Here is a 20,272-nt window from a genome sequence, read left to right on the forward strand (position 1 = left end):
CAGATCTAATTATCGCTGTTTAAATTACAGCATGTAGGGTCCTGATGTGTTCAGCTGACTAATAGGTGATCCTGTACAGATATCCGTTCTGACTTAAATTGCATGTTTTTATGTGATTAACTCTTGTGCTCTTTAACTTTTTGCCGTGTGTTGGTGAGATGATCTGATATACCCCTATGAAAGCAGGTCAGATTGCCTTCACGTTTTGATACCATATAAAGAGGTCTGTGGAGCTTTCAAGCAGGCTGCTGGACAGTATATGAATTCATTGGGGGCCACACCCAGCCACTGGGTCTCCAGTTGGACAGCCAGGCTAATGGCTGTCTCCCATTAAGCTGTCTGGTTAATTATTGCATATTAGGTTTTACATTCAGGGATCTATATACAAAATTTCTATGTAAAAATCTGAAAATTGACAGCTGTTTGGGGTGCTGTCTGGCTCAAGAACGATTGAAGAGCTGCAGGTTGCACAGCTTGTGTATTAGTATATTTTTCCTCTATAATAAACTAAAGATAAGTGTATTATTTACTCATGGGTGAATGTTATATTCCACGCCTTAACACCAGTAAAGTGCTTTGTAATTAAAACTGCCAAAACAGTTTTTTCCCCTTTTTTCATACATTAAATAAGTCCATCACTTAAAAAAAAATCCATATAAACAGTCAGTTAAGTTCTTCCCTGCATTGAGAAGAGCTGCCAATTCTACATTTAAAAAGAAAGCAGCTGTAGGATTGTTCTCCCTTTATAATGGACAGAGAACTGTTTACAGAAAATCATATTTTATCCTTCCAATGCCAATTCCGATCATGGTGGGGGGTATTTTATAGTCTATATTCTGTGCCTTGCGCAGAAAGGAGCAAGCTGCTAATAATATATTGATTTAGTTTATTCAAACAGGAAGGCTAGTAAATTGTCTTCATTCCATGGGGTTAGTGTTTGAGAAGGAATAGCCTTCAAATCTCTAGAGCACACAAATAACATGAGATATGTCTGTTTCCCCAACTTTTCTCTTCCATTAGTCTTTTGTTAACTAACCCATATTAGCATTTTAACAACCATGCAGTGAACTTCTGCCTTCTTTTTTCAACTTGGGCTCAGTCTGTAGATCATCCATCATTCTGTCCTTGGTCACAACAGGCTACTGGCTCCATAACCATTCAGAGCTATAGAGAAATTATCCAACTGTGAACAGCACAGCTGGCTAGAGCTTTTTTCCCTTCCATATTACTGCCAGGATTGTAAGGGCCATAGCAACAAAAGTTAACATCAAGAACATGAAGTTTCTTTTGTTTCTTTAATGGCTTCCCAACTCTCTTCTTCCCATTTGGCTCTGCTAGCTGTCCATGCTTGTTGGATTTCACTCCTGGCTACCGTGGGTTAAATATAAAAGTGGTGGTGCTTTGTTATTTCTGTTTGGTATGGGATCTATTATACAGGGAACCTCGTGTTTTATGGGTACAGGGTCTTTCTGTAACTTGGAGCACTGTGCCTTAATACTGGAAAACATTTAAGTCATAGCAAATGCAATAGGATGGTTTTGCCCTCTCTGTAGATGGATGTTTTATAAATGAATGTAAATATTTGTTTTCCTTTATATTATGGTGTTGTGTGATTTATAATTGTGTATATTGGTGTCACTTTTGTGTATTATAAGAAATTATATACTCGTACTTAAAATTTTAGGGCTATTAGAAGTCACGTTGGTGTCAAATGACCTTTATAAAGCACTTAGCCTGCAGCCTAAGGCCATAGGACCTCTCAGTAATGTCTAATATCCTTCTATTTAACAATACAGTGTGCATATTCTATAGCAGAAATAAGGATTTAACATTTCCATATATACAACATATTTCCTCCAGTACATACGCCAATATAAAAACCCAAAAGCTTTATTATTTCCCCCTTTTTAAGAATATAATTTAGATGTATTGACACCAGCTTGTAGAAACTTGTTGCAAGCTCTGCTGTTTGGATTTGGAAATCGCTTGAAGGCATCCTCTAGACACGGAATGGCAGCTAAGGGTTATGTTTCTAAAGAGGGTTTTACCTTCACATTATTCCCTTTATGTTTGGAGAGACTTGTTTATCTGCATATTTGTATTTATGTATTGGTATGAGTGTAAGCTAACCTGAATCATCTGCTGAAATATCATCTATAGGCTCAGGTAAAATAGGGCCAATACCCTCCAGATTGTCAAAGAACAAAAGAATATTTTTTTGTTTTGCCTAGCTACAGATTTTATGTTTATGTACAAATGTTTGTGGTGTCCCACCCATTAGTTTAGAGCATATATTTTGTTAATCCAATCCTGTTTATAATGTGGGTCCTTTATTTTACCTTCAATAGGAAACATATTTGCCTTGTAGGAGCTGCAGTATCGCTTGCCCTGAATTTGAAAAATCTGCTAACCTGATCAAAATGTTCTGAGCATGCAGTTCTCTCTAATGGAACATCTATTTAGGAACATTATACTGACCGACTGGAATTTAGAGAACAATTGCAGCACTCTTCCTATAGGATTAAATATAATGATGCAAAACTTAGGTTATAAGTGTAAACACTGCTTATTTATGGGGCAAATTCACATAGTAATACAGGGAATGTTACCCCTACTTCTTGGAATATTTCCCCTATAATCTCCCTATAGTTTTAAGACTTTTTAAATTGCATATACACCTTTTCAGCAGTTGGAGAGCACCTTACCAGATTTACCTCTTTGGGATAAGGGACCCCACCCAGGCCTTTTCACTTACAAGGCCTATGCACTTTTGCACCATCATCTCTTTACTTATAAAAGTCCTGGTCTGGGCTGAAACATTGCAATCTATTCCCAATGTAATTCTAAGTTGTCAGAGTAATGGCAGTTTTATTGATGGGCAAACCACTGCGTGGACGTCTTCTCTTAGAATGGGGAAAGAGTGCCTCAGCACTTAGCCAGAATATCTGGTGTAGCTGTTGAAATAAGAGTAAGGAAAAGGTGATGTACCGTGTTAGCCAGTCAAAAATGTTTACAGGGTAACCCTTTTGAAATAAAAAATAACAAAAGTGGTATTATTTTTTATTTCAAAAGGGTTACCCTGTAAACGAAATAAGAGTAACAATTAGCTGTATTTTACATTGTAAGTATGAAGTGCCGCTCACCCCACAGCCGTAGCCAGCCACTTACCCATTTCTGTTTGAAGGCTGGAAACATCTGGAAATTAACAAAATATGGCAGATGGGCTGATGGGTATTGACTGGAACCAGAGCTGTGTCTAAGGTTATCATTATCTAATTTAAGGCTTTGGATGGAGGTTGCTGGCAGTCAGTCCTTTGCTAATAACCCTCCTATTCCCCCTAATTGCTAACAACGCTATCTCTCCTCCTTAATACCTGTTGGGCTGTTCCTTTTTGTGATGTTGTAGCAGCCCAGAATATTTTGTTCTTAGAGGCTGAAATTCCCAGAACACAGAAAGGAATGTAGAAGCTCATCTCCTCCATGCTCTGTTGCCAGCCCTTGATGTGCCGGTGCCGCTTTGGCACGTGTTATGAACAGAAGCAAATAAAAAGCAGGCTTCTGTGCCGGGGAGGTGTATTCTATACTTGGCGACACTAAGTTGGATGCAGCCGCGCTACTTAGAGCTAAACATACATATTTAAACACTGGGCCTATGCAAGATGGATTGCAAATGCACACATTGTGTTTAGAATGGGCTTTTACCTACACGGCTGTATTCCGTAAAAAGAGAGAAAGGGGGGGAAATACATAACAAATGCAAATACTTGTTGACATTGCATTGCACAGAGGGAGCATAATAAAATGCAGAGTAAACACAAATGCTTGGGTTAAAAGTGCTAGCGTGCATAAGCCCCGAGGTTGCCACTGGCTATGTTCTGAAACTGGCAATGGGCTAAAAAAATCCATTCTGTGCCTGCCGTATGAGTTAAAGTGATTATTAACATCAGATAGTGTTATGTCAAAGATATTCCCCTTTAAAAGCATATTATTTCCCTTAAAAGCGAGCGTGCAAGTGCCAGAACCAGTGTGGGAATAAGCACTGCATTGAAATAACAGTTTATTGCTGAGTGACAGAAAGGTGGGACTGTGGTGCTAGACTTTGTGCTGACATCATCATTCATGTAAATAGGATTTCTAACCCTCTGCTTTTATATCTGTAGCTAAAATCTTCTTACTTGTCGGCATTGGCTGCATTAAAGGGTGATATTTATGTGTATATCGTGAAAAATCTTTGGGTATGCTTTATATCATCCATATTTCTGCCAGTGTGTCTAGGTGTTTGTTGATTTTCCATGCGCTGTACTTTTCTGACTCAACAAAATCTTTATTAACAGGGCATATTGGGATTTCCCATGGTACCCCATTCACTTGCATCAGCACACCAAGCCACAGGGAGCTGAGTATTTTCTACTGAAGATACATGCTCCCACTTGTGATGGGCTGGGGCTGCCAACTTTCCTAAACAGATAACCACATAGTAAATACTAAAGGACCAAGTATTTGTGGGAACTTTTTGGCTTTTTGTGAACAGTTTAGAGTTGTAGAGTAAAGCTTGGAAACCATGACTGGTCATCCTTATCATAAATCATTGCCATGATGCTATTAATTAGATAAGTACAAATGGTTGCATTATAAGATATTTAAAGACATTCTGTTGGAATGCAAAAAAATTGTAAATTCATGTTATTTTAAATGCAACACGTAGACGGAATGATTGTTTCCATGGATAGTGCCCTTTTATTCTAAAATACAGGTCTGAGGATATTCGGCTTGTAGCGAATGTAGATGTGCATGTCCATGAGTGTACATTTATATTTACCTCTCCATAAATGTTTATACATGTGCTAATGAACAAGATGCATAATGCTTATTTGGGGGCACACCCAGTTATATGCGCACACTGATACATGATGGAATGAGTCCACCTGATAATGAACAAAGCACCCAAAAATATCAAAAAAACAAAAGCATAACAAATTCATGCATAGTTCCTTACAGGTTATGGATTTAAGAGTGGGCTCTAGCAGGAACGGCCTTATATTTTAATGGTGCAAACAACTGCTGATGTGAGATTGAGGCAGAGGGCGGGTAAGCCTTTCATCAGGTTTAGCTGAAACTGTTTTGTACACACAACACTTCCTGTGTAAACAAAATCTAAACCCCCCCAGCTTTGGGGCTACATGGCCCTGAATCGCCCACCTTTGCAATGTAAAACTATACTCCCAATTGCCAAAATGGCATTGTAGTTTCTATTTCTTCAAAATGATTATATAGCCCCAGAGAGGGAGAGAGATGATGCAAAAAAGCATAAACTAGTCAAGTCAGGGTTTGAGAGTGGCAGATCTGCAAACAAGTAGGTGTTGGATGAATAAATAATAGATGTGTATGAGCAGCCAGCATTGCCCAGATCCCACATTCTCTTGTCCCACTAACTGTGCAAACACACACAACTGCCCATTTGTTACCCCTCACAATCTGAGCAACAGCAATGGCTACAGAATACAGAAATAAGACAGGACAGCTATTTAAATATTTGGAAATGTGTGCTTGGAGTTTTTATATATTTAAAGGGACGAAAAATATTGATATCATTTACCCTGTATGGCTTGTAAAGAACTGCTGTTATAGGGTTTGTAACGTCCCCACTTTTAAACCTTTCTACTGGTAGAAAAATTGAACTCTGCTCATGTGTTATGATGGTGACTTTTTATAAGGGATTTTGGCATTGGCTTTGCTAATAGTGGAGAGGTGGTATTTTCTTCTGTATGCAGCAAAATCTGTGCCAATATTTACTTAATTTTATTTCAAATTACTTTTTTTACTCTGCTTCATGCTAACAGTGTCGGGCTGAGATGGCAGGGGCCCACCAGAAAACCCTGGACCATGGGCCCTATCTCAAAACTTTAATTCCTCCCTCAAACTCTTTATTCTCCTAGTCTCTTTTTCTGTGCATACTTTATTCTTCTATCAAGCTTCCTTGTTTCCATACAGAAATAGGGAATGACCATAAAATAGGCTAAATAGTTAGAAACAAGAGGGCCCACTGGGAGTTTTCCTAGTATCTTGGTGGGCCAGTCCGACACTGCATGCTAATCATCATATAGTAGAATTGGCAAGTACCTTTAAAAGTGGCCATACATGTTAAGATCCACTAGTTTGGCAAGGTATGCCCACCTAAGGATGGGCAATATTGGGCTAATTTCATTGTTTGGCCTAAGGGCTAAACAATTAAATTAAAATGACAGAGCCATCAGAGTGAGAACCACATTAATGAGCCGATGCAATCCCTGATCTGTTATGAAAATAAAACCTGTCCAATCGGCACCTGGGCAATCTTTTGGGCAGATATGAGTCTGGTAGGCCCGTCGGCTTCCCCATACACTGGCAGACAAGCCAGGACTCATAATCGGCAGCTTTAAATCTGCCCATCTATGGCCACTTTGTCACAAAGCAGTGATTAAACACAGTCAATTCACACAGAGGTGAACATCTTTAAGCAAATACAAATGTTACAAATGAAGAGTAATTTCCTGTGGTTGCTGGGATTCTGTAAAGCCAAAATGAGCTGCTTGGCCCAAAAGCAAGTTATGTCAAACGCAAACATGTCTATAGAGGGCAATTTGTCACACTTTGGGACAGTTACCCTTGCATTTAATCAGTGTGGGAAAGCAACCCCTTGTAACTCTAGTCTGTAAGTTGCATGACTGACCTGTATTGACAGAAATATATTTTTACTAAACACAGTACGTATGGCATGTCTTTTCCACCGCCATATATCATTATAGAATTCAGCAGGAAGTATCTCATTTTCCTGATGTTACCCATTTTAACCGACATAGAGGAATTTTCTAAAAAAAAAAAAAAAACAAAACTGTATATTAGCACACCGTTCATCAGCGGGAAAGTATCTGACCTTGTTTATTTCTGTCTACTTCTGAAGTATCTTTATCCCAGTAATTACTCCTTCATTTACTTTGAGCCTAAATGAAACTTGCCAGTTTCATGCGTCTATTTCACAATACACTTTTATATAATTAGAAGAGATATTTGAAGTCAAATATTGTGTTTCTTTTTAAGTCCCGAAATAACAATACAGAAAAAGTATCGCTGCCAATCCAAATGGTTAGCAAAAGATTGAGGCGAAATGCTGCCATTCAGCCATTATATGGAAATTTAGCGTGACTGGAACAAAGTCTGCATTTGATTAAGCAATTTGAGGACTATAGAGGGCATTAACACTTCCACTGCAGAAGGAAGCAAGCGCTGCCAAGTTGTGTTATGCACAACCCTCCTGCATGTCAATTAGTTAAAATCCCCTTTTAAACCTTTTACTGCTATACAGGGCCCTCCTGAAATGCTCTTAGCCTAATGAGAAGCAACAAAGTAAAAGAGAAAAGTGATATTTCATCAAAGATGCTGTGGTTGCTTAGAAACATTTGGTGGTGTGGGGGGGGGGGGGGAGGAACACTATAATTTCTTATCCCTTGAATACTACTTTGTTTGTGATTCCATAATGGTTTGACTTCAACTTCAAAATTGTGTTTTTCATGTTTTGTACTTTTGATTTCTTTTTTTTACCCATTGTTATCCCTTCTACTATTCTAAATTGCTCAATTATTCAAATAACCTAGGAGAAGCTGGAGGTAGTTCTGTTACAGCAGGAGTGCTTAAGATCTGATATGTATGTATATTTTTATTTATGTAGCACTACTGGTACATGCAGGCCTGCACAGTTGAACAATAAACAGGGTCAATACAGAAAGTGATTTAACAAAATCTCCACCACGACCATACACATTATTTTTTTTTTCTGTGTCTAAAGTAAATTGCCTTTTTTTTCTTGCACATTACATTTTAGTAGCCTTTTCTGTGCCCCCGGCTTTAAAATGCTGTTCTGTAATCAACAAAGGTCCCCAAGGGCCAAGGGAATACCTTATGGTGATTCAGTCATTGTATTTTTATAATGGGATGTGTGGGATAAGGTTTAAAAAGAGATATAGCCACTTGCTGGTATTTAGCATACTTGTTTTAGGGTAACTGGTTCATAAAAAATGCCTGCACCCCCCAGTCCGACCCTGGGACTGTAGCTGGGAAGGGTAGGAGCTGCAATATGGAAATGGCCAGTGCTCCTGTAAAAACTATAGCAAAAAGGGAAAGTTATGTGCACCCCAACATTTTAAACCATTAGGCAGAGGTACATTGAGACTGTCACAACAAACGAGCCAGAAGTGCTCATTTCTAACAGTACTCATCAAAGGTGCTGTATATACTTTGCTGAGGCCATGTGGGTGGCTCTATGCCATTTTTAAACAGAAAGTCTTTGGAAATTGCAGACAGGGCCCTTTTTGGACTTTAGACAGATGCTAGCGTATGTGTTAGCTGGGAACTTGTTTGTAAGGGCAGCAGGTTGTGATCCTCCAGTGATTATTGTGCATCATTGGTTTCCATTGCTGGAGTCAACTCATGGATGGTAAAAGCCTTACCAAATAGCATTTGGTATGGATGGTCACGCTGAGCAACATTTAGTCGGCCTTGTCCAGTAGTCTAGCAGTGTTTTCTGGGAGGTCTTTCTGAAAGCAAAGAATAGAGCAGAAATACAAATGACAAGCTTTCTATTGTATGCCTAACTTTACAACACTGTATAGAGTAGAGACTTTGGCTATTGTCAGTTATGTGTCCCAGTTCCCGCACATCTGTAAACAGTGCTAATAAGCAGAGAGGCACGGACTTGTTCTTGTTTACACATGAGCCACACTCAAATATAAAAAGTGTTGGTGAGCCAAACTCAAATATAAAATGTGTTGGTGAGCCACACTCAAATATAAAAAGTTTTGGTGAGCCACACAAGCATGATAAAAGTTCTTTGGGGATGCCAAGGAACGGCTGTGATTGGCTATTTGGTAGCCCAATATGGGCTGCTGGGCTGCAGGAGGCTCTGCTTGAAGTAAAACTGCCTCTGTGCTTCCAAAACTTGGGAGTTACATCAAAGGGGGCAGTGAGCAACATGTTGCTTGTGAGCCACTGGTTGGGGATAACTGCAGTAAGGTATGGATGTATACTATAAAGACATCCCCCTTCTTATTAAAGGAGTATATTTACTATGTAATTATTTTGGTAGCAGAATAAAACATGTTTTGTTTGTTTGTTACAATATATAGATTGTATAGGAAAAAGCTGGGGTGCCTTTCTTCCTTGTGAGCACCAATCCCTTTTTTCAATTAAGCTACAATGGAACTATGTACAAGAGAACCATAGGGGGTTGTCACTTATGATTTGTAAAAATGAAGGGGCAGATTTATCAAAATTCAAGTTCGTGAAAAAATAACTGCGACAAAAGCTTATTTAATTAAAAAGTGCAACAGAATATTCCCACACACGTTTTGTCTTCCGAAAATCACATTGCTCCATTCATTTTCAATGAGGCTAAAAGACAGGAAAATAAATAACATTGTTAGAGACAATTCCCATTGACTTTTATTGAGCCTCGCTAGCAGTTACTTGCCGGGTTTTTTCTGGCGACTTTTCTAGGATTTTTTCCTTAATAAATACCGACTATTCGTGGTCTTTAGGAATATTCTCGAGTATAGCCGCATTCACGGTTTTTCTTGAATTTTGATAAATAGGCCCTTAAGTAGAATAAAAAAAGATGCACAGTAAGCAAGGCCACTGGGGTTTAAAAAGCACACATACTGCGCAACATTACCAATGGCACGTGGCATTTCAAAAGACATGGGTTTGAAGGTACCCATGGCTGGTAGCTTCTAGTTGTAACATTTTGGTATCTACCAGTTTATGGAAGTACAGGAATAGATATGTGCTGTCATAAAGGGTTGAAAAAAATGTGTTCATTAGAATTTTAATTGAAGGCAACTTTCACTTTGACTATATTCATGAGCTCCTGCCTAGTGTATTTCACATGCAAATAAGGCTACTATTATCAGCGTTGACTCATCAGCTTAGCATTGCTGTTTGACTTTAACATTCAGAAATGCTACGTCGACTTTTTAATGTGTCCTTTTCTTTTCTGCAGCATTCACCAAAGTAATTACATGTTCAGTAAATAAAAACCTGGTGACCGTCCATCACTGAAATATACTCCATTTACTTCCTTATCAGTTTATTCAATTAGGAAATTAAATTTCCCTGGATCCATTGCTCCTATACATTACATGTATAAACTACACAGGGGCCGGAGTTAGAGGTTTATAACAAAAGCTTTGGTTGTCCAACCTACAACCATCTTGCTGTTGCTCAACTACAACTTCCCTGACCCTGTACGTTGTTGTCTACAGTTAAAAAGATGAAGCATAAAATTTATATTTATATTATTGAGTAAATTTCAGACTTTCTGCAGAAAGATGGTTTCCTTAGGTGACTGCTGAGTTGGGCAGATTTTGAACTCTGAATCTTCCACCTCTCACTGTGACTATTGCCCCCCTGCCTTGTGTGAGCGGCTATGCGCATGCATATCAACTGTGGGTAATTTGTTAAAAACAATGGCTAGTCAGCACTGATGACAGACATGTGTCTGTGGGTTGTGATTAATGTATCACAATGCACCGAGCCAGCCACAATAGATGAGCAGCAAGGATGTGGTTGGCCAACTCTTGTAAGGGGGCTGCAGAGAAGTGAAGCTTTTAATGAATAGTTTTGGTGTTGATGAAACATGCTTACATTTAGAATGATGAGCAGATTCATGGATGCTCATCATTATCGATAGTAATAACGTTTGCTTCAAGGAACAATAACACCAAAAAATAAGTGTATCAGTCATTGATATATTTGTACTATTGACCTACTATACCCTACTATAGCTTATATAAACAAAGCTGCTGTGTAACCATGGAAGTAGCCATTCAAACAGAAAAAGGAGAAAAGGCACAGGTTACATAGCAGATAACAGATAAGCAGTGTAGATTCCCATTGTAGTCTACAGAACTTTTCTTTTAACTGCTCTGTAACTTGTGCCCTTTCTCCTTTTTCCGCAGCTTGAATGGCTGCCCCCATGGCTACACAGCAGCTTTGTTTATATAAACTATAGTAGGGTTTCTGTAGTAAACACACAACTGTTACCAGTGCAGGGCAACAGTGCATTATATTTTAATTGCTTTAAAACATTTAAATTTTTTGGTGTTAAAGGAGGCCATACACTGGCCGCATACTCTCTTGTTTCCAACGGTTAGGCCACATGGTGGATCATCCACTTTTCCCAGCCTATGATGATCCACCGAACACACACATACCCTTCACTCCGTAATCTGTCAAGGCACCATGCACTGGCCACAGCCACAGATAGATCCAAGTGGCTGATATTCATGGTACAAAGATCTGTCAGGATTGTCCACCCAATGTACCTTAGCCTGCGTATGGCCAGCTTTAAAGCAAGACCTTGGTGTACTGCTAGTCTAAACTTGGCGCATAGGATATTTCATGTTGAAAATCTTCTGTTTTCAATGTCAACTTTCCTTCAATAAAAATAGTTCAATTATTAATGGCTATACATGTCCATAGCAGCCCTGTCTGAGGCTCCTTGGATAGCGAGGCGGCTTTCCGGGGAGAAGTGTAGAGATTTGCATTCGCCTGCTAAGCTTTTGAAGTCTAAATGGTGAAAACAAATCCAGCGTACGATGAGGTGACTGAATGTTTGATATTCATGAAACATTGCTATATCCAGATTGATTAATTTCAAATAAAAATTGACCCAGGGATGACTCTTCACTGCTGGCTGAGTTGAATGCATGCTGGGTATTCATTGAATAGCATTTTGGACTGGCTGCTGTGTGCTTCCATCGTCAAGCAGTTTGTTTGTTATGCTGATTGAGCATGCTGGCAGAGCTCGTTGGGCATTCGTGTTTCCTTTCTGTTCTTTATTTGTCTAAAAAATAGGACGTCTCTTTACACACCTGTGTGGATTCAGTGATATTTCATTCTGTCATATGAATGGCTAATCCGTTAACAAACTTGACTAATCTTTGACAGCCTGATCTCCTCTTCAGTATGTACAGGAGACTGTCTAAACCCACCATAGATCTGACTCCTACTTATGCAATTACTTTTTAATCAGATGGAGTGGGCTTATCCTAAAACAAAACAAAAAAACCTGCCCAAGTGGGCTTTTTCCATTATCTTTTATGTGCCTAATTTAAGACCAATATTGCTGCCTAAAGCTCTGAAATATGAGGAAGGGCCATTAGACATAAAGAACTGGGGAGAGGAAAAAACTCTGGGACAAACACACAATCTAAATTTAAGTGTTGAGCATTATGGGTGAATGGAGGGCATGGCTTTAAGAAAAATGGGTTTGTAAGGGGCACAGGTGTTGGTTGCTGACAAGATGTGGAATCCTAGCCTGGACTTGCAATCTGTGAATTCTGGCTAATGCCAGAGGGGCTGCTGTAAAATGCCATAGACCGTCACTATTTAGTGGGCTGATGAGGGGCTGTTTGGGCCTCTGTGTACTTTAAACGCCAAAACCTATTTTGACTCCCTGTCGAAACCTGGTAGAATCCTGGACCCAGGTCCCCTGTGCTTCTACTTATGTCTCTAAACTGGAGACCTGCATACTGTGGTGTGGGTATGTTGGAATCTTTGAGCTACACTGAAAAACATTTCATATAATCATTCACAACATATTCTATTATATTTTAGGGATTGATGATGGGGCTGTCTACAGTTGACAAAACAAAGCGACTATTTTATTAAAGGGATTCTCTGATTTTTATGTTATGTTTTTTATTTCTAATTACACTGTTTACATAGCAGATAATTCACCCTACCATTTAAAATCTTATTCTTGAACCAACAAATGTTTTGTTTTTTTTTTTTTTTTAGTTGTAATATTGGTGTGTAGGCAGCCATCTAAGTGCATTGTGCCTGAGTCTGAGCTTTCAGAAGGAGCCGGCGCCACACATTAGAACTGCTTTCAGGTAACCTATTGTTTCTCTTACTCCCATGTAACTGAAGGAGTCACAAGCCGGACTTGGATTTCTTACTATTGAGTACTATTCTGATATCTACCACTTTTAGCAATACAGGTGTCTGATACCTGCTACCTTTCTACCAATTGTTTTGCTGATCGGCTACTTTAAGAAAGGGAGTTAGGGTCATATTCTGATAAACTGTTTTATAACCTTGTCTGCTGATTTGTCTTTACACAATTATATTGACTAATGTATTTAGCCATGTGAAGCTACTGAGTTTAAGGAGGCCTCCATAAAGCTATACGTGATTTTATTGGGGCACTGGGTATACTTTTATGCATTTCTCAGTTAATTTTGCTTTGTGCGACTATGTGGAGTCTGCTGTACTGAATATCTTTTAGACATTAAAGTTTATCATAGGCACTGCCCAAAAGATTTGAACTATCCACGTGTCTCTTCTGCTAGCAATCTTTTTTTTTTTTTTTTTTTTCTTCAATACATTCCTCCGTCCCCACAACATATTCCTTGTTCTTCCTCCTGGTACTAATCCTAGTATCAACTCTTTAGGGTTATGGCCTCAGGCAGCAAAATATTATTATTTCAGAGTCAGTGGAGCAGGGGATGATCGTGCATGAAAAGCAGCCACCCGCACGCACTCTGCGCGGCATTAGGGGAAAGTATTGCCTACTATGAAAGCTAGTTCTTTCCATTAAGATGGTTATGTTGACTGGATACATGTAGTAATCTAACGCTTATACATTATTCAACACTAAATCTGAAAATAAGAACGCCGTTATCTTTGCTTCTGCACGAAGCCAACCCCACAAAGTGCTTTTATTAATCAAAGAAGCGTTTAGTTTACAGAGGGAGTCAAAGGAAGCACTAAGCGTTCGCATCATTAAAAAGCATCAGGCGCATTTTAAAGAATTCTGCCAGCTTGTTCTCATTCAAGGGGGAAGGATGGGCTCTCTGTAATATTAAAAGATGGCAAACAACTGCAATGTAACTAGCACTACCAGAAGCCAATTAAGATCAAAGCAGCGATTTTCCATAGTACCGCTTCATCATTTTAATATTATACTTTTATTTTTTTTTTCCTCACTTTGACACAGATCAAGGGGTGTTAATGCAGATTCTTTGAAACAAGTCAAGTGGTGTTTTTATGTGACAGAACTGTTATTTGTTCTTTCACAATCAATTAGTATCATGGCCTGAAATCTTCTGCCTTTCTCCAGTGCCATATCCCAGGAATCTCTCACTGACAAGCAAGAGGGAAAAACACTGTAGGCTTTCATGGCCTTGAAGCAAATATGTTGGGGAAATGAGAGATAGACAAAGAAAGGAATCACGCACCTATACGGAACAAAGCAGAGTCATTTGTTCTTCTTGTCCCCCTTCATATTTGGAACATATTGCGTCCTTGTCTTTGATCAGGATGCAGTGCCAGATGTTACTGTAGTAAATATATAAACATGGCCTTACCACTGAATAGACTTGCTGGTAGGCCAAGGTTAGACATGTCTGTCTGGTATAACAGACAGGTGCTAATTCTTATGTTTAAAATCTTTATGATTTAGCAGTGTTTAATAGCATTTGTTTGTGTTTATTTTACCTTAAACAATGCGATTGGGCAAGGAAAAGGTCTGGTTATTTTGCAATTTAAATGAGTGTTGCCTTACTGCTCCGGTGGCATCTCATGCTTTCCATCCAGGGAAGCCAGCAGCCATTTCAGATGCTCTGCTGACATCCGCTTTGTAGGAAAGATTCAACTGGGAGATTTTAATGCCATCACTCACCTGGAATTTTATAGGCCTCTGTGCATGATATCATCATTTCATTTCACTCTGGCTCCCTATATATGTAGTACATTGGATTATGCCCCCACTGAATAGATAAAGTTGCACAGTATAGTGAAATGGGGTAATTAAGCTGGCAATTAATTTTTAAAATAAGGGATTATTCTGAAAAAGATGAATGTACAGTTCTCTTTTTGAAAAAAGCACTATATAAAAAATTCCAACAAAGTATAAACAAAGCTGTTGGAATTCTAGTTGTCCCTCAGATGATCATCAGTCAAGAAAGATCAGTCATTGTCTGTGTCAGATTCTCCTTGGTGACCTCTGAGAATTTATAAGAGTGAAGGAGATAAGAAGGGTTAATTAAGGCCTAAGGCACACATGACAGAGGACAGTGCCAGTCTAAAGGCCCAGTAACGCGTATCTGCCAACATATGGGAAATGCTCCACCTATTACATATAATTCATAAACTAACTTTGCTTTTTGTGCCTGTCACTGCCTTTGTATGCAGTAGGCAGGGCATTTCCCATACCTTGCTGTGGCATTTTGATAGGCACTATTCTCTGCTAAAGAAAATTCACTGTCAAAACACCCCTTGTGACATATGCCTAAAATCCAAAAACCAGATAAGAGGTAATTTTTAAACCATTTCATAGAAAGAGGATATCTTATATAACAGAAAAGCGATAGACCTATCGCTAAATATGGCTCATGTAGTGGTTTTGTCTGCTGCTCAGTATGTGCCAGAATGTTGCCTTTAGGAATCTTGTGGAAAGACCTGACTGAATTCCTGCCTGAAAATGACCCATGCTTTCACATGATTCCCATACCCAGGGGGGAAATTTGGGGAGTTTTCAATAAACTGAAACAGCCCTAGTGAGCTTAAGCATGGCAACTTTCAAATGGTATCTGCAGAAAAGTTCTCTAATTTTGAGAAAATAAGCAGTCTGAGAGAAAACCTGCAATATGCAGCTTGCATTCAATCCACAGAATATTTGAAAAGTCACGTTGGCAGCAACACAAAAGCTGGTACATACACCAAAAGCCCCTGGGGCCCCTCGACAAAACTTATTCCTGGACCCCCATCCCCCACCATGTGCAAGACCCATGGTTTGCTCTACTTATTGTTATGCCATGGCTTTTTGCTCCAAAGGGTGGTTCTACATGATATTAAAGTGTGGACATTGCATACAAACAGTAGTTTCTATTTTTTTTTTTCAAACATTTTCTTCTACTAAAAAACAATGTCACAGTAGAGATAATTCTGGTTTCAGTGATCTGAAATAAAAATAGCACATTGGGATTTGTTATATGAGAGAATTGCTCAAGCGTTTGAATACCTTTGCAAGGTAATCTGTGTAAGGCCTACATATATTTCATGAGAATATGCCAAGAAGGAATGTTCTGTGCACAAAATATGCCATGTCCTCATACTTTACATTGTTTTAAGATAAAAATAAATGTAAGCTAAACTCTACCTATATATAGTGCATAGATTCCATTTTACCATGAGAGATTTTATTGGCCTTGTATATTGATTGATGTTATCAGGTTTCCACTCATCAAAAGGAAAATCTTTTTCATTCACACAGCACTTTTTCAAATTATATATTTTTCCCACTTAAGTCTAAAAGGTCTGATCATCTTTAAGTGAAGAGTTAATAGCATTTTTCCTGGCCCCCTCTATAATTGGAATGCACATTGGTAGATCTGGCACCATATTCTTTACAGTACAATACTTAATTCTGAATTAAAAAGCTACCATCAGTTTTATTTACCAAAATAGTAATAGTAATAGTAATCTTCTTGGTCATGTGTCTGTGCACTAGTTTACCCTCTGCATATTGCAGTTTTACATGTTATCATAGGTTGAACATGCTAAAAGGTGAGAATGTAATGAAAGTAGTGGCATTTCATTTGTCTGTACTGTAAGGATTTCACTTGTCATTTCAATATGGGTGCTCATGCCTTATCTAAATGGCTGGGAGTTAGGGCACTGAATGTGGCCCAGTGCTTCTGCCTCAGCTGAAAATGTGTGTGATGGAAGCATGGTCACGTCTCTCTGTCAGCCTCTGTGACTTTACAGCTACTGACAGACAGTTTCCAAAGCACAGAAAAGAGATGCTTTAGAGCTCTAACTGAAGCAATAAGGAAACAGAAGAAACTACTTCTAAGAGAAAACTGTTATCCTGTATTTTTCCGTATTTTGGGGTTTTTTTTCTGGGTATCTGTATCAGCTCAGAAACCTTGTAATTCACAGAATGTGGGAGGATTCATGAAACTCTCCCTGTTGATAGTCTTGTTGACCATGAAAGTACTCCTTGTTGTTCATCTTTAGTTAATCTCTTTTAAAGATGGTCTGTAAAAAAGTAAGCTTGCTCAGAGTTTGCCATTTCAATTTTAAAGGTGATTTAAAGATGTTGGCACAGCTTAGTGCTGCTATACGATAGAAAGAATGTCAATTAAATATGCAGGCTGCATATCCAATGAAATGCTCAGGGGTCATTTATAAACACTGGGCAAATTGGCCTGTGGGAGGTAACCCATGGCCACCAGTCAAATTATTACATGTATTGTTCTTCCTGCAGCTGGCTGAAAAAAGCCTGTCACTGATTGGTTGCTATGGGTTACTGCCAATGGGCAAATTTGCCCGATGTTTATAAATGAGTCCCTACTGTTGTGCATATTGCTGTCAGTGACTTCATTGGACAGCCAGCAGGAATGGAAGTGTTTTTTCTGTCACAACATGGAAGGAATGTGAGGATTACTAAGCAGTTAGAAAAATTATACATTTTTGCTGTAGGCAGGAGTAAATTTAACTATATATATCTGTCTGACATTGAAATGGCTCTTTGACTCTTGACTGATTACTTCACATTGGGACCTTTTGTCTCCTTAGTCTGATAAATAAACCATAGGTTCAGCTTCACCCTCCAGTAAATAAAAGGGCTGTTTAATTAACAGTCAGGAGCAGGGAAGTACTGAAATACAGGTTTTAAACTAACACTATGTGTAAATAATATTGAGATGTCACTTGCACCCCTGTTTTCATGAATCTACACAGTCCTGTTGCTCTAATATTCCTTTGGCTGGGACATTGAGTAGACTTCAAGTTTACTTAAAAGAATGCAAATAAGACAATAATTTGGGGTTCCTTGCTATAGTAGGGTTTAGTTCAAGGGGCTCAAACTCAATTTACCTGGGGGCCGCAGGAGGCAAAGTCAGGATGAGGCTGGGCCGCATAAGGGATTTCACAAAAAATTGGCTTTCAAGGGATAATGCAAGGCACGGCGGGCGGGAGCTGCTGATTGCGGAAATGACGTTATGCCATCATAACAGTTATTATGGGAAGATGTTCTGTGTGCACAATTAGCTGCTAAGGAGCTAATTGTGCACACAGAACGTCTTCCCATAATAACTGTTATGATGGCATAACGCCATTTCCGCAATCAGCAGCTCCCGCCCGCCGTGCCTTGCATTATCCCTTGAATCGCAATAAAAATCGCGATCCATTCATTGCTTTTAAGAAGGCGTTGGTGCGGGCCACAAAATACTGTACCGAGGGCCGCAAATGGCCCGCGGGCCGCGAGTTTGAGACCCCTGGTTTAGTTGCTCTTTAAATACTTTGGCTGATGGTTCCATCCAGCTTAAAAGCTCCCAACATCACCACCTGTTGATTTGAAAAGGAAACAACTGGCATTTTTAGGCCATTGGCAGTAGATCTCCATTCTTTACAACACACTAAAAGGCAAACCTCCCCTTTGAGTCCCATTTATTCTTTTCCTTCTACCAATTTCCCTACACACACATACTGAATGAATAGAATTTCAGAAATCCTTAGAAAATGGAATGACAAGCCGCGCTTGTTGCACTGCCAGCCCAAGATGTACATTCCTAATAAAGCGTATTTATTCAGCTGCAATAAATGAAATGTTTTATTTTGTGGCAGTAAAAGTAACCGACAGGCTAAATGCGCAGGCCATTTCCAACAATAAAAATAAAGGCCCTGATTAAATAAAGAAATAGAACTGGCAATGGCATGCACAGATTTGCAACAAATACAGTTTAACCTAGCCGGCCGAGCGCCACAAAGTGTGAGCGGAGATAAATCCACGGGGGAAATGGCTGATAAATTAGCAGTTACAATTGACAAGTGACAAGATGTCTGGAAACAAGATTTCTCTTCCTTCGGCAGTAAAGGTGATACCTGCGCATTGCAAATGATCTCTTTGCCTACTTTTTAAAACTGTGAAAATAACAGGCAGTGGGTTGCGGGAACGTGCCGTTCCTCCCAAATCTCTCTTTATAACAGCTTTATTGCGCACTGGGCGATTATTCCCTATTGCTACTAAACTGAGCCATTTTTTTTACAGTTTACAGTTACCAGTAGTTTTATTGCCTTTTTCTATTTATTGAGGGGCTTACCTCAGCATGCGCTGCGGTTACAAAGCAAACTTTCATGGATTCATCCTTCTGCGCACACAATATTGTATTTCAGAACAATACCAAGATAGGCTTCCTTTTGCTACATAGGATTTGGTATCAGGACAGTTATTAACCACAGGATCTGGGGCAAACTATCCTGTACAGGGCCCCTGGGCAACATTTTTGGACAGATCTGATGTTTAATATTGTCCTTTATCTAGCCCTAATTTTTCACAGTGCTTTACAGAGATTGTACATCATGTACATCAGTTTCTGCCCCAGTGGAGCTTATATTCCAAGTTTGTATCACATTGACAGGCTATGGACAGTCTTATCAGGAGCCAATTAACCTGCCCACACAGACTCAGGCCCTGGCTAGAGTCAAGCATAGGAGCCCAGCACAGTAAAGGTAGCCATACACCTCATACATACAAGCTCAGTAAGTGACAGCAGCACAGAGCATGGGCAGTGAATCAGCAGAAAAGAAGATGGGGAGCTACTGGGGCATTTTGGGGGCACAGACCTTCCCTGCTACAGGGCTGTAGTTGCCTTGGGCTGGTACAGAAGCACAAAACATAATGTACAACATTTCAGCCCTAATTCTTTCGTTATACTTTATTTCTACTTTAAATTCACTGATAAAGGGGGTTCAGTTGACAGGTGTCGATGCTGCAGAGCACAATTATGAAATGGGAAATGATCAGTTCCTACACTCTCCATAGTTTTAAACCCATATTCTGTGACCCAGCCATGTTTTCTGGCTTCAGTAGGGTCTCCGTGCTGGCTGATGCCCCCCCCTCACCTTACAGTAACGTGCTGGGGGGTAAGTGGGCAGGGTCCTCCAGCCAGAGCAGAGCAACTGACACAGTGATAGGGGTCGCCTGAAAGTTTATTGCATTTTTAACTCTCTATTCTGGGTCAAGTACATCACTCACCGAGCGACTGTCAGTCAAGCATCTATAAATATCTGTAGTTCTGTATAGTGGGGCCCATATATTCTTAGTGCAATAGGTGTCACATAAGCCCACGTGAAGGGGGGTTGGTTGGTCGCCGCATATTTTTGGCTGAGATTGTGCAGGGTTTGTGCAGCACACACAGGGTTAATGGGAAAGAGAGGGGACCTTCTGTTT

At 39.5% G+C, this 20,272-nt stretch overlaps 1 protein-coding gene and 1 long non-coding RNA gene across 8 annotated transcripts in view; one reads left to right on the forward strand and one right to left on the reverse strand.

The window, feature by feature from the left end:
- Positions 1 to 20,272, forward strand: part of sema6d (semaphorin 6D) — a 238,976-nt gene that overhangs the window by 197,402 nt on the left and 21,302 nt on the right. Inside the window, exon 1 of one of the 6 annotated variants that reach the window (XM_012958562.3) lies at positions 12,893 to 12,926. The exons of the other annotated variants lie outside the window; for them this stretch is intronic. The gene's annotated coding sequence lies outside the window, so the exon portion shown is untranslated. Of the gene's footprint in view, positions 1 to 12,892; positions 12,927 to 20,272 lie in introns of those variants that run through there. 6 annotated transcript variants of the gene reach the window in all.
- Positions 6,591 to 20,272, reverse strand: part of LOC105946762 — a 192,944-nt gene continuing 179,262 nt past the window's right edge. The window contains exons 5-6 of one of the 2 annotated variants that reach the window (XR_004222041.1): positions 8,484 to 8,570; positions 6,591 to 6,848 (exon numbers count right to left, since the gene is read on the reverse strand). This is a non-coding gene — a long non-coding RNA (uncharacterized LOC105946762). Of the gene's footprint in view, positions 6,849 to 7,673; positions 8,571 to 20,272 lie in introns of those variants that run through there. The other variant, XR_001170200.3, reaches the window with a different exon arrangement.

Source organism: Xenopus tropicalis, chromosome 3, assembly GCF_000004195.4.
Source record: "Xenopus tropicalis strain Nigerian chromosome 3, UCB_Xtro_10.0, whole genome shotgun sequence".
NCBI classification, from domain to species: domain Eukaryota; kingdom Metazoa; phylum Chordata; class Amphibia; order Anura; family Pipidae; genus Xenopus; species Xenopus tropicalis.